Below are 12227 nucleotides of genomic sequence, written 5' to 3' on the forward strand. Positions count from 1 at the left end.
CCCTTCCTCAAATGAAATGTCATTTGTAGAAAAATGGGTGCAACTGGAGATCATCATGGTAAGTGATACAAGCCAGACTTGAAAAGGCAAATACCACATGCTTTTTAAAAAATGTGGAACACACACTTAAATATACAGTGCATAATTAGCACGCGCTCTGATATGTATGGGAGGCGAAAGAAGTGAGAGGAAGGGGAATAAGAGAAGGCAATGGGAGTGGCTGGAGAGACGGTGCAGTGGCTCAGAGCACTGGCTCCCAGCACCCACATGGCAACTCACTACCATCTCACTCCAGTTCTAGGGGATCTGAATCCTTTTTTGGACTCTGTGGTACACAGACACATGCACAGGCTAAACACCCATAGACATAAAAATAATTACTTAACTATTAATTAGACAGGTAAGAAGAAAGAAAACATCACTCCCTTTTAAATAAAGGGAGTCTAGACTGAACTACAATAAGTGTGTGTGCGTACACACATATGACCTGACAGTAGGAGGATTATTAGGATGGGGAGGAAGGAGACGGAGAAGTAGGGACAAGGAGGGCAGTGGGGGCTTGGACAAAGTTTTCATATATATATATGAAACATCATAGTGAAATTAACTGATTTGTTAATTTAACAAACTACACATTTTTCAGAGAAAGCTTGGATTCTGGTAGCCTTTGCAGTCCCTGAGGTGCTATGACAGAATGTGAACACTTGGGGGCACTCCAGCCAATCGCCGGTAGAGAGATACCAACGCGTTCGGGAATAAAAGAAACTTGAAGGGGCCAGCAAGATTTGGCTAGCCCGGAAAGGCACTTACCACTCAAGCCTGAGGAGTTCGGCTCAATCCCTGGAGCCACGTGGTACGAGGAAAGAATCAACTCCTGAAAGTTGTCCTTTGACCCCCCACTCCCAAGTTGTGGCAAGCGCGCCACCGTCAATAAATAAATGAAAATAAAAACCCTAACCTAAAAGTAATGTCACTATCAACATGATTTTCAGGGACAGGGTTCTTTCCGACAAGTCCTGAGCTGTGTTCAGAGGGTATAGGTCACAAGATCTTCGCTTTTGTTTCGTCGTTGTTGTTTTGTGTTTTTGAAACAGGGTCTCGCTGTCTAACTCAGCGGTCCTAGAACTCCCTGTGTAGACCAAACTGGCCTCAAACTCCCAGAAAGGCGCTTGCCTTCGCCTTCCGAGTGCTGGGTAAAGCAATACCCTCCCACACCTGGACCTTTTCTCATTTTAACTTTGCAAACACCCCGTTCATTAGACACTATTTTTAAAAGTTATTTTTAAAATATGTGTATATCGGGCGGTGGTGGCGCATGCCTTTAATCCCAGCACTTGGGAGGCAGAGGCAGGCGGATCTCTGTGAGTTCGAGACCAGCCTGGTCTACAATAGCTAGTTCCAGGACAGGCTCCAAAACCACAGAGAAACCCTGTCTCGAAAAACCGAAAAAAAATAAAATAAAATATGTGTATGTGTGTGTGTGTAAATGTACGCCATGTGTGTACCAGTGCTTGTGGGAGGCAGAAGAGAACGTTGGATCCCTTGGAGCTGGAGTTGCAGGTGACTGTGGGTGCTGGGGACCAAATTCTGACCGTCCGGAAGAACAGCAGGAGCTCTTAACCGGTGAGCATCTCCCCAGCCACCCCTCCCCCCAGCTAGCCCTGGTTACGGAGGACTTTATACATAGAGTGCATTGCTTTTCTGATTTTTTAAACTGTTCCTATGGCACAATCCATACATGCGGCACTGCTTAACACTATTAAGTGCACAGCTTCACGAAAGCAGTGCACAAGTTGACTCGGGGGAGGTTGGGGGATTCGATGCTTGGACGCATGGGACTGGCTGGTAACTGCTTGGCCTAGCCAGCTCTCTCAGGATGACTTGTCTCTGGAGAGCAAAATGTTGTCATTTTGAACTTTGTCCTCTGTGTTTCTCCATAGCGAACTGTTGCCATACATAGGTTCCGTTTTAATAAACACAATATGGGGTCTCTGAAGGGGGCCCCTGGCATCTAAGAAGAAGCTGTGAGTTCTCAGAGGCCCTAACGGACAAGCTCCTGACTGGCTTGTTTAGGGGGGGACCCCATTTCAGGAAATGGGGAGCTAGGGTCCAGCCCTGGCTCCCTCTTTCGATCCCCCGACATGACGTGAGTCACTGGTGTCCTGCACAGAGTGGCCTCAGTAAATGTCTGCCGGTGCTAGGTTTGCCCTTCCTCCTTCACTCGCTTCCACTGCCTGCTCACTGCCCTTCCACAGGCCTGGGAGGAAGTGAATCAATCAGGTCTCTGTAACGTGTAGTCGTTACAGGTGTTTCTTTGGCAAGGGAAATACTGAGCATGCCAGACCCAAACACATGGTGGTCCTCTGGGAGAGCCGCCAGTGCTCTCAACCTCTGAGCTATTTCTCCAGTCCAAGCAGTGATTTTGAAGCTGTGGCAGAAGAGCCACCCAAGCAGACAGAACAAGAGCTCACGGGTCCTGAGGCTGTGGGCCAGTGTTGCTGAAGTCTGAGGGAAAGGGGGCGGTCAGATGGCAGAGTGGGGTCTTTTGTTTTTGTTCTTGTTTGACAAAGGCCCTCACTATGTAGCGCAGGTTGGCCCAGGACTCACTGTGTAGACCAGGCTGGATTCAAACTTGCAAAGATTCTGCTGTGTCTGCCTCCTGAGTACAAAGATTCCAAGTGCGCAGCATCACACAGGGCTCAAAATCTGGATGCTCTTCCGTGTGGCCTGATTAGGTGAGGTGGGGCTAAGGTAATTGTGCTTTATATAAACACTGCGGGATGTGGATGCTGGGTTCATCTGGGATACGGAGGGCAGGAGGGGCAGGTGTGGGCTCTGGTAGGGAGGACCAGGCCAGGAGAGGGAAGGTGATGAGAAGAGGTGGTTGTGGATGTTTGGGCTGGTGGAGCTGTGAGCAGAGAGGCCCTTCTAGCCACATGCCCGGCTGACACTTTGCCTGGGTCTGTAGTATTGTCTGAGGGGTTATCACTGTGATTTGGTGGAGTAGGCCCCGAGGATTTGTATGCTGAAGATCTGAATAGAGGGTCCCCATTTACCCGTAAGGCAGTGACCACAGTGGCCTGCTACCAGCTGGGAGACTCCTAATTCCTACAGACATCTCCTGCACCCATCAGCACCCAGGAATCACCTTAAGACAGCCTGCCTTGTGCAGTCTCTTTCTGATGGGCAAAATCCAGAACCTCCAGAATCTCATCGTTTCTTTGCCATAAAACCCTTTACCCATGAAAGCCTGACATATAAAATGGATAAAAAATTTTAAGTCCAGGGCAGGGATAGGGCTCAGTTGCTGGAAGGCTTGTCTGTCACACACAAGGCCCTGGGTTTGGTCCTTGGCACCCCACAAACATTGTCAGTAGCCTCCACCCATTTAGATACCCAGCACACCCCTCATTAGCTTGGCAACGGAAAAATGACTCAAGGGCTGGGGATGTAGCTCAGAGGCAGCGCGCTGGCCCAGGATGGAGGAGTCTTCCACCCCAGCACTGTACGGGGCAGGAAGGCAAAGGGCGACTCTAGGGAAGGCCACAAAACAAAAAAGCAAACAACAACACACACACAAAATGGTGGTACTGGCCCAGGCCAGCCGGAGATGCGGAAGTGACACCAAAACAGAAGCTAAAGCCATTGAGGAACGATGCAGCCTCAGCCGGAAGTAAATGCAGACATCCAGCATCTCCCTCAAGCTGCTTTTGATCTCTGTGGATTCTTTGTTTTGTCAAATTCTACCAGAAGTCCGAAGGCCCGACACCTCCTGGGGTGGGAGGAGGGGACTGGAGGAGATCTGACGGTGCTCATGGGGAGTCATCAACGGGAGCTGTCCCAGGGAGGACAGCAGCAGGACCCAGAAGATGGGCATTTCAACATGGCTTTTTTGTTTGTTTGTTTGTTTGCTTGTGTTTTGATTTTTGAGACAGGGTTTCTCTGTGTAGCCCTGGAACTCTCTCTCTGTAGACCTGGCTGGCCTCGATCTCACAGAGTTCCGCCTGCTTCTGCCTCCGGAGTGCTGGGTTTAAAGGCATGCGCCACCATGGCCTGGCTTGAACACGTCTTGAAGGATGTGAAAGCACTGTGGTTTGAATACCGTCTCCCAGATCTTGTGTGTTTGATGTGTGGTTCCTAACGCAGCAGAGTTGATAGGTAGGAACTTTGGGGGAATTGACTGGAGTTGATCTGCTCGTGGCTTTATGGGTAATAAGTCATAGCAGAAGTGGGGTAGCACTATGAATCTGTCTCACCTTGATGCCCTCCACCATGTTATGATACAGATCGATGGCTCGCAACACATACCAGTACCGTGTTCATGGGCTTCCCGGCGTCCAGAACTGTGAGCTAAGAATATTTCTTTATAGATGGCCATGCCTCTTTATTTTGTCACAGAGACAGTAAACGGTCGAGACACCAGGAAATAAGTGTTTCGTCACAGGGAAGAGCAGGCAGCATGCTCAGAGTTACAAAAGCACCCGCTAACTGAATTGTTTATTTAATCATGATTGTTTGTTCCATTGATCGACTCTGCTGTGTGTACTTGGTGAAAAGTAAACATCCAGCTGGGCAAAAGGGCATCAGATGAAGAGCGGCTCTCCCTCTCACCCCTGATCCCCGCTACCCGCTCCTTCCCGAACGCCCTCCTCTCCCCTCTGCTTGTATTCTCCCACTCCAATGATGGTAGCCTCTGCGTTCCAGTACTTGCCACACATCCTGTGTGTACACGATCCTGTCAAGATCCCCATCCTTTCACTACCACAAGAGGAGAAAGGGGGTATCTCTCTCCTAGCCCCCCGTCCCACTGCCAGTACTGTGCCACACAGAAAGAGCTGAGGGACCAGAGTGATGTTTCAGCAGTTCATAGCACCGGCTGCTCTTCTAGAGGACCTGGCACCCCCATGGCAGCTCACAACCATCTCTCTGTAGCAACGGTGCCAGGGGACCCAACGCCCTATTCTGGTTTCTGTGGGCACCGCAAGCATTTGGTGGAGGTATCTGCAGGCAAAACACCCACAGCATGTTAAGAATAAACACATCTCTAAAAAAAAGTTGTTGAGGGAAGATTTTTGTGGATAAATGAGTCATAAAATGTTGCAATGACAGACCTCCAGGACTGTAGAAATCAGACTTGGTGAGCAGAACCCGGGAAAATCTCAGCAGTGTGCTAAACTGAGAATCTCTGAAGCTGAGGATCTGGGGGTGGGAAAAACTCTTGTCCAGACTTCTTGACTAAGAACCATTAGTGACTTAGAAAGGTCCTCACTGTGTCCTTCAACCGATTTCTTTTGGGCTCAGAGGGTAAAGACGCTTGTCATGTAAACCCATTGACCTGAGCTCAATTCAGGACCCACATGGTGGAGGGAGAAAAATGAACTTGCAAATCGTTCTCCAACATACACATGTGTGCTGTAGTATGCACACACCCACACACGTGCTCACCCTCCCCATAAAAATACATAAATAAATTCAACTTTAAAATCTAAAAATAGTTTTAATATTTATTTATTTATTTTTATCAGCACCAGGGAGGGATTGAACCCAATATATTGTGCACGCTAGGCAAGCACTCTACCACTGACTGAGCTAGCTTGCACCTTCTCTACCATTCACATATTTATCTTTTAAATATTTGTTCTTGCAGTGTGTTTTATATTTATTGAGCACCTAATGTATTTATTAACCAATATTAATTAAGCAAATATTTTGGTCAACATTAATATAAATGTCATGCTCTGCAGCAGAGGCTGCAAGATTAATTACCATGGTTTAAAGAAACGAGCCCGTGTTAGCTCATGGTTTGGGGAAGCTGGACTTCAGGAAGGGCTTAGGCGAGTGGGTTCTGTATTAGGGTCTTCCATGACGGTGCAGGGAAAAGTGTCACTGGACCTGTGGTCACTAAGCAGGCTTAATGGGCGGGACCATTCATTTTAATGCAGCTCGTTTCTGCGTCTGCCTATTGGCAGTAAGCCTCAGTGTACCTCCATGAACCCTGAGTGTCTTCATCATGGCTCCCTCATACCCCAGAGCAGGGGATCCGAGACAGGAAGATGGAAAACACAGTGCCTCAGAAGATGCGTTCTACGGTTTTCACGGTCTGCAGCAGTTATTCAGGGCAGCCCAATCTGTGGGGGATGATTACACAGTGGTATGGATACCAGAGAACCGGGGCTCTTCAAGGGGCATCTTGGGACTAGCTAACACAGTAACGCTGATTAAGACTGTCCAAGTTCCCGCTCTTGTGAAGCTAGCACCCTAGGAGGGAAGGGGAGAGGACGACAGTAAACCAATAAGCAAATATATAGATGCTTTTGGAAGTTTTCAGGGCAATGAAGAAAATCAAACAAGATCATAAGTTAGAACAGGGCTGGGATGCTAAGATCTCAAGCCAAGTCCAGCCCGCTGCCCGCTTTGCAGATGAAGTTTGCTTGGCATTCAGCCATACCCATTCCCTTCAGATAGCTTAGGGCCCTCGCCTGCAGTAAGGGTAGACTTAAACCATTACAATGGAGATTGTTGAGTGTGCAGAAGCTCCTATATGTAACTATATTTACAGAAGGCGTCTCCAGGAGACCACACTGGAGCAGAGACCCAAATGGGTAGGAGGAAGTGGCTGTGTTAAGAGCCAGGGAAAGTGTGTGCCAGGCAAAAGAGACCCCAGGAAAGAGCTGTGAAATGGGGAGCCCTTGGGCATGTAGACACACAGGAAGTAGCTTAGAGGTCTGGGCTGGGAAGACCACAGAGGGACTAAACGTGAGGCAGGAATATAGGGAAAGGTCGGGATCTGCTTATTGGAGGGGAGGGCCCAGGGTCCCAGTGAGTCTGAGGGGCATTTTGTTTTGTTTTGTCTTTTTGAAACACGGGGGGTTTTTCTGTGTAGCCCTGGCTATCCTGGATCTCACTCTGTAGACCAGGCTGCCAGGCTGGCCTTGAACTCCTTGAACTCACAGAGGTTTTTTTTTTGTGTGTGTGTGAGGGCAGGCAGCACACCATGGCACATTTGTGGAGGCCAGAGACCACTCGTAGCGTTTTCCTTCCATCCTGTCAGTCTGGGGGATCTAACTCAGGATGCCAGGCTCAATAGCAACCCCCCATCCACCCACTGAGCCAGCCCCCCAAATGCCTGAGAGGTCCTTTTGTTTGTTAGCTTCTTTGTCTTGAGACTTGGGCTTGCCCTGTAGCCAAGGTTGTCCCCAACTCACGACCTTCCTGCCTCCTCCAGCTTTCAAGTTGTGACACTATAGGCATGAACACCCATGCCAACTGAGCTTGAGTTTTGCTCCAAGCCTGATAAGGAGGCCCTGGAGGGGTTTCGGTAGGGAGAAGTGGGGTATGGTGGGGCTGGTAGCTGTGCCTGCTCTGGTTTAATCCTCCGCAACTGTCCCTTAAGCGCAGCTTTCCCAGAACTGTGTGGTCTTGGCAAGACCCAGACCAAGACCTTTGATTACACACACACACAGGCCTCGGCAAACCTGAGACCAGCATGTCCGTTCTTTCTACTTGTTTTCTAATCCCCTGTTCTTCCTGCCCTACTTACTCAGATCCAAGAAATCTGAGGGAGCGAGACGTAGATTCTAGAACTCTTCCTGTTGCTGTGAAGTCTGACAACCTCCTTGAGTCTCCCTTGCCTCAGCGGGACAATAAGGGCATAGTTCAGTCGCATCCGCCAGTCCAAGAACGGCTCGTGAAATTGGGGCTGTCTCAGGCACACACAAAGCCAGCGTCCTGAGAAGGGCATGAAGACCACTTGACAGTTTCATTTGGAGCAGGCTTAGCCGGACTGGCGTGAGCGGTGGGACAGGGTGGCTGGTCCATTGGCCATTCTATAGACCCTCCTGGGCAGGAATCCTCAACAAGGCAGCTCACATCTTCTCAGAGTTCCTCAAACGGCACAGGTGGTAGTAGTCCAGCTGGAACAAGACTTTGAGTGACGAATGACCTGGCGGCTAACGTGCATCAAGTCAGGCCGGGCGCTGAGAGAGCACGGGTTTCGGGTTTGCTGAGCTCTTGGCTTGGCCCTGTCATTCATCGGTCCTTTGCCTTGGGTGAGATGGAAGGGGTTGAGTTGAGGGTCTTTGGTTGTAAGAGCAGCCAGCATTTTGTGTACCACGTAGAAAGGAAACACCGCCAACCAAATGGCGACATAATACTTTCTTGTCACTTAAGAGTTTTTATTTTACGTTTGTTAAGAGAACGTTTGGAGCAAGGTGTGGTTGTGCACAACTATAACCTAAGCGCTCAAGCTGTGGAGATGAGAGGATTTCCAGTTCGAGTCTGGGTGGGGCTGCATAGCCTGTCCTATCCTCACTATCTCCTGAAAGACCTCTTCTTCATTTCATTATGTGGGCTATGGGGAGGGAGGTCGGTGGACAATCTGCCAAAGTTGATTCTCTTCCCAACCATGCAGGCCTCTCTGGGGTTGAGCACGTGTTGCTGGCCCTGATAGCAAGCACCTTTACTCGTTCAGCCATTGTGCTGTCTAGTCATCAGAGAGGAGGGAGCCTCAGTTGAGAAGATGCCTCCATAAGATCGGGGCTACATACAGAGCCAGGCAGTGGTGGTGCATGTCTTTAATCACATGGAGGTAGAGGCAGGCAGATCTCTGTGAGTTCAAGGCCAGTCTAGTCAAACAGCCAGGACTGTTACGGAGACGAACCCTGTCTCAACCCCCTCAATAATAATAATAATAATAATAATAATAATAATAATAATAGATTGGACTACAGGTAGGCCTCAGGGTATTTTCTTAGGGACTGTGGGAGAGTCCAGCCCATTGTGGGCGGAGTCACTTCTGGACAGGTGGTCCTGGACTCTGTAGGAAAGAGAGCAAGCCATGGAGAGCAAGCCATGGGGAGCAAGCCATGGGGAGCAAGCCAGCAAGCAGCCCCTTTCCATGGCTTCTGCATCAGCTCCTGCCTCCAGACTCCCGCCCAGTTTGGGTTCCTGCCTTGGCTTCCCTCAACTGATTCTGAGTGGGGTATGTAAGCTAAATAAACCCTTTCCTCCCCAAGCTGCTTCTGGTCATGACGCTCCATCATCGCATGGCCCCCCAATACTCTTAAAGATGAGAGTTTTAGATCTTTGGGTTGCTGTTGTTGTTTGTCTTGTTTCCTTTGTCCGTGTGGTCTGGAGACTGAACCAGAGCCTTGCACACGCTGGGCACACATGTGCCAGCCATTTTTATAGGCGTGTTGTCTGTTTCTCTTTTTCTTTCTTCCTTTCATACTTCCTTCCTTCCTGTCTTTTTTCTTTTCTGTTTTTAGTTCTTTTTTTTTTTTTTTTTTTGATATAAGGTCTTACTATCAAACAAGCCTATGCTGGCTCAAACTCACCATGTAGCCCAGGATGGCCTCCAACTGGATATCCTCCTGCCTCAGCCTTTCAAGTACTGAGATGATGGCCTTGAGCAACCATACCAGGACTCGTAGTGATCCGTGTAGCTCTCTTGTTTATTCAGAAAAATAAAAACACTAGGCTGAGTGTGTGGCCCATTGGGGAATGCTCCCCTAGCATAAGACCCGGGTGCCATCCCCAGCACTGCATAAACCAGATGTTCTGGGGCACATTTGTAATCTCAGCTCTTGGGGGCAGAGGACGAGAAATTCATGGCCAGCCTCAGCTACACAGAGAGAAGGAGATTAGCCTGTACTGTATGGGGAAAACAGAAAAGAAAGAAGAAAATATAAGTAAGAAACCATATTTATTTATTTATTTATTATTTTTTTGTTTTGTTTTGTTTTTGTTTTTCGAGACAGGGTTTCTCTGTGGTTTTGGAGCCTGTCCTGGAACTAGCTCTTGTAGACCAGGCTGGTCTCGAACTCACAGAGATCCGCCTGCCTCTGCCTCCCGAGTGCTGGGATTAAAGGCGTGCGCCACCACCGCCCGGCAGAAACCATGTTTATTAAGGAACTCCCCAAACCCTGCAGTCCTCATCCAGCTGCTCCAGGTCCCTTTGCCTCCGAGAACCGCCACCCCACACTTCTCACTGTCCACACTGGCCCACACCTCCACTGTGCACCCCTTCTAGGGGGTCTGCTCCGTGGGCATCTCCAGATGGTCTCCCCCTGCTACTGCAGAGGCTCCAGTCTCCTTAATAATGGAAGGTTTCCAGAAACTGCTGTTGTTCGTGACTCTTCCTTAAATGGCCCTAATGTCACTTGTGATAAAACAGAAAGACCAACAAGAGCACAGAAAAAAGAAAAACTGACCAGAACCACCCAGGCCACAGTCATCACGTGATCTAACTGTTGGCCCCTGTGGGATGTGTGATTTAAAGACGCTTCCTAATTTCAATGGCATCATAACATGGAAAGAGGCACGGCGAACTTTAAATTTTTGAGTACCACTCAGGGGCAGTGTGGGCTAAGTCTGTGGTGGGCTCTAATTCACAGGCCCCAAGGCGCTCAGCTCGGAGCAGCCACTCCCTTGGCATTGCTCAACCATCCCCTGACTCTTTGCAACCCAGGGCATCGCCCTCCTTCCAGGGCCAGCTCGGGTTTATGGCAATAATCGCTGCTCCTGCCAGACATGATCTCAAAGTCATAAAGAGTTTTATAGTTTCACTTGTCCCAAGATAAGGCTGGGGAGCCCTTCCCAAGGCCGGGCACAATCTCGGAGCTCCGGAGGAGAGGCTGGGCGTTGGGGACTGGTACAAGTTTTATGACCCCTGCTTCTCTAAAAATACCACGTTTCTTACAGTCTCAGCTTGAGTGTGCTTTTGAGGCCTCACCACCTGGAGTACACTGACAATCACTCATTCAGGCACTCTTTCTTTCTCTCTCTCTCTCTCTCTCTCTCTCTCTCTCTCTCTCTCTCTCTCTCTCTCTCTCTCTCTCTCTTTCATTCCCTTAGTCGTTTGGAATGGTGTGTGGGACACAGTAACTTGTGTTTTCTTACCAGGCCACATCATACTGCCTGTAGATGCAGACAAGCTGCTTCCCTTCCTCTGCATAATGAGACTTCATTTAACCTCCCCACAGCCTCACTGGGGTCCACAGAGACAGCGAGCCTGTGTAGCACACAGTAGGCCCACAGCAAAGGAGCCGGAAACCTTTCTCTTTACCATCGACATTTGCCCTGTTTGCTTTTGCTGGACCTTATTCCCAGTCTCTGTGCGGTCTGGCCCAAGACAAGCCCTCACCTTTCACCTCCTTGCTACCTACACCCATTTAAATGAGATCAAGTCACTGTTCCCGTCCACCCCATGCCCCATTATCAAAATGCTTGAAGTCTTGCCTCCCATGCAGTCAAGATGTCAGAATGTTTGCAAACCTGGTCCCCTGAGCACCTCTGTCCCCCACCTAGCAGCTTCAACCCCTGGTAGCTGCAGCTGTCTCTGTGGTTTTGTCTTTCTTGAACATCTTACAGAGGATCACGGGGATTCTGCCAAGTCTGCCTGCCTCTTTCCCGCAACACAGAGCTTTTGAGGTTTATGTTGGACGCACTGGTCATTTGTTCTCTCTCTCCTCTCCCTCTCCCCTACCCCTTCCCTTTCTCTCTGACAAGGTTTTTTTCACTATGTAGCCCCAGAACCTTGGCTCACCTGCCTCAGCTTCCTGAGCACCTGGATAACAGGCTAACACCACTCTTCCCAACTCGAAGTGAACTTCCCATCTCCAGCCCCAACTTCCCCCAGGATCTGGATATTTAGCGCTCCAGGAGGTATCTCATTGACATTTCCAGCAGCACAGTCAAAGCTCAACTCAAACCGTGGCTGGTCTACTCTCCCTCATATCCTCCCAGGGTGCTAGGGTCACCTTTGCTTTGTTTTTCTTCTTCATCCTCAACAACAAGTTCTGGATCGCTATCCTCTCACGTGACCTCTGGTCACGTGACCTTCTCTCATGCGATGTTCTCTCACCACCACCTGTATTTGGTCTCTGTTGAAAATCTCTAATGTGACCAAATAATGTGCACTGGATACCCCTGCCCGGCAGTGTTCTCAGGTCAGAAGCATGGGCCTGACATGGCTGTGTCCTAAAGTCAGCTGCCCCCTTTCCTAACTGAGGGCTCTAAGGAAAGAACCAGAAGAACCAGCTCACTTACGTTGCTGGCTGAATTCAGCTCCGCACGTACTGAGGTCACCATTTTCTTGCTGCTTGCCAGCGAGGGCCGCCTTCATTCTTGCTGTGGAGTGCCCTTCATCTTCCCTCTCATACTCCTTATTTAATATGCCAGAAATTGCTCTGTCTCCTGCAAGGATAACTGATGAGGTGAGGTGGGTT

Source organism: Chionomys nivalis, chromosome 9 (genome assembly GCF_950005125.1).
Source record: "Chionomys nivalis chromosome 9, mChiNiv1.1, whole genome shotgun sequence".
NCBI classification, from domain to species: domain Eukaryota; kingdom Metazoa; phylum Chordata; class Mammalia; order Rodentia; family Cricetidae; genus Chionomys; species Chionomys nivalis.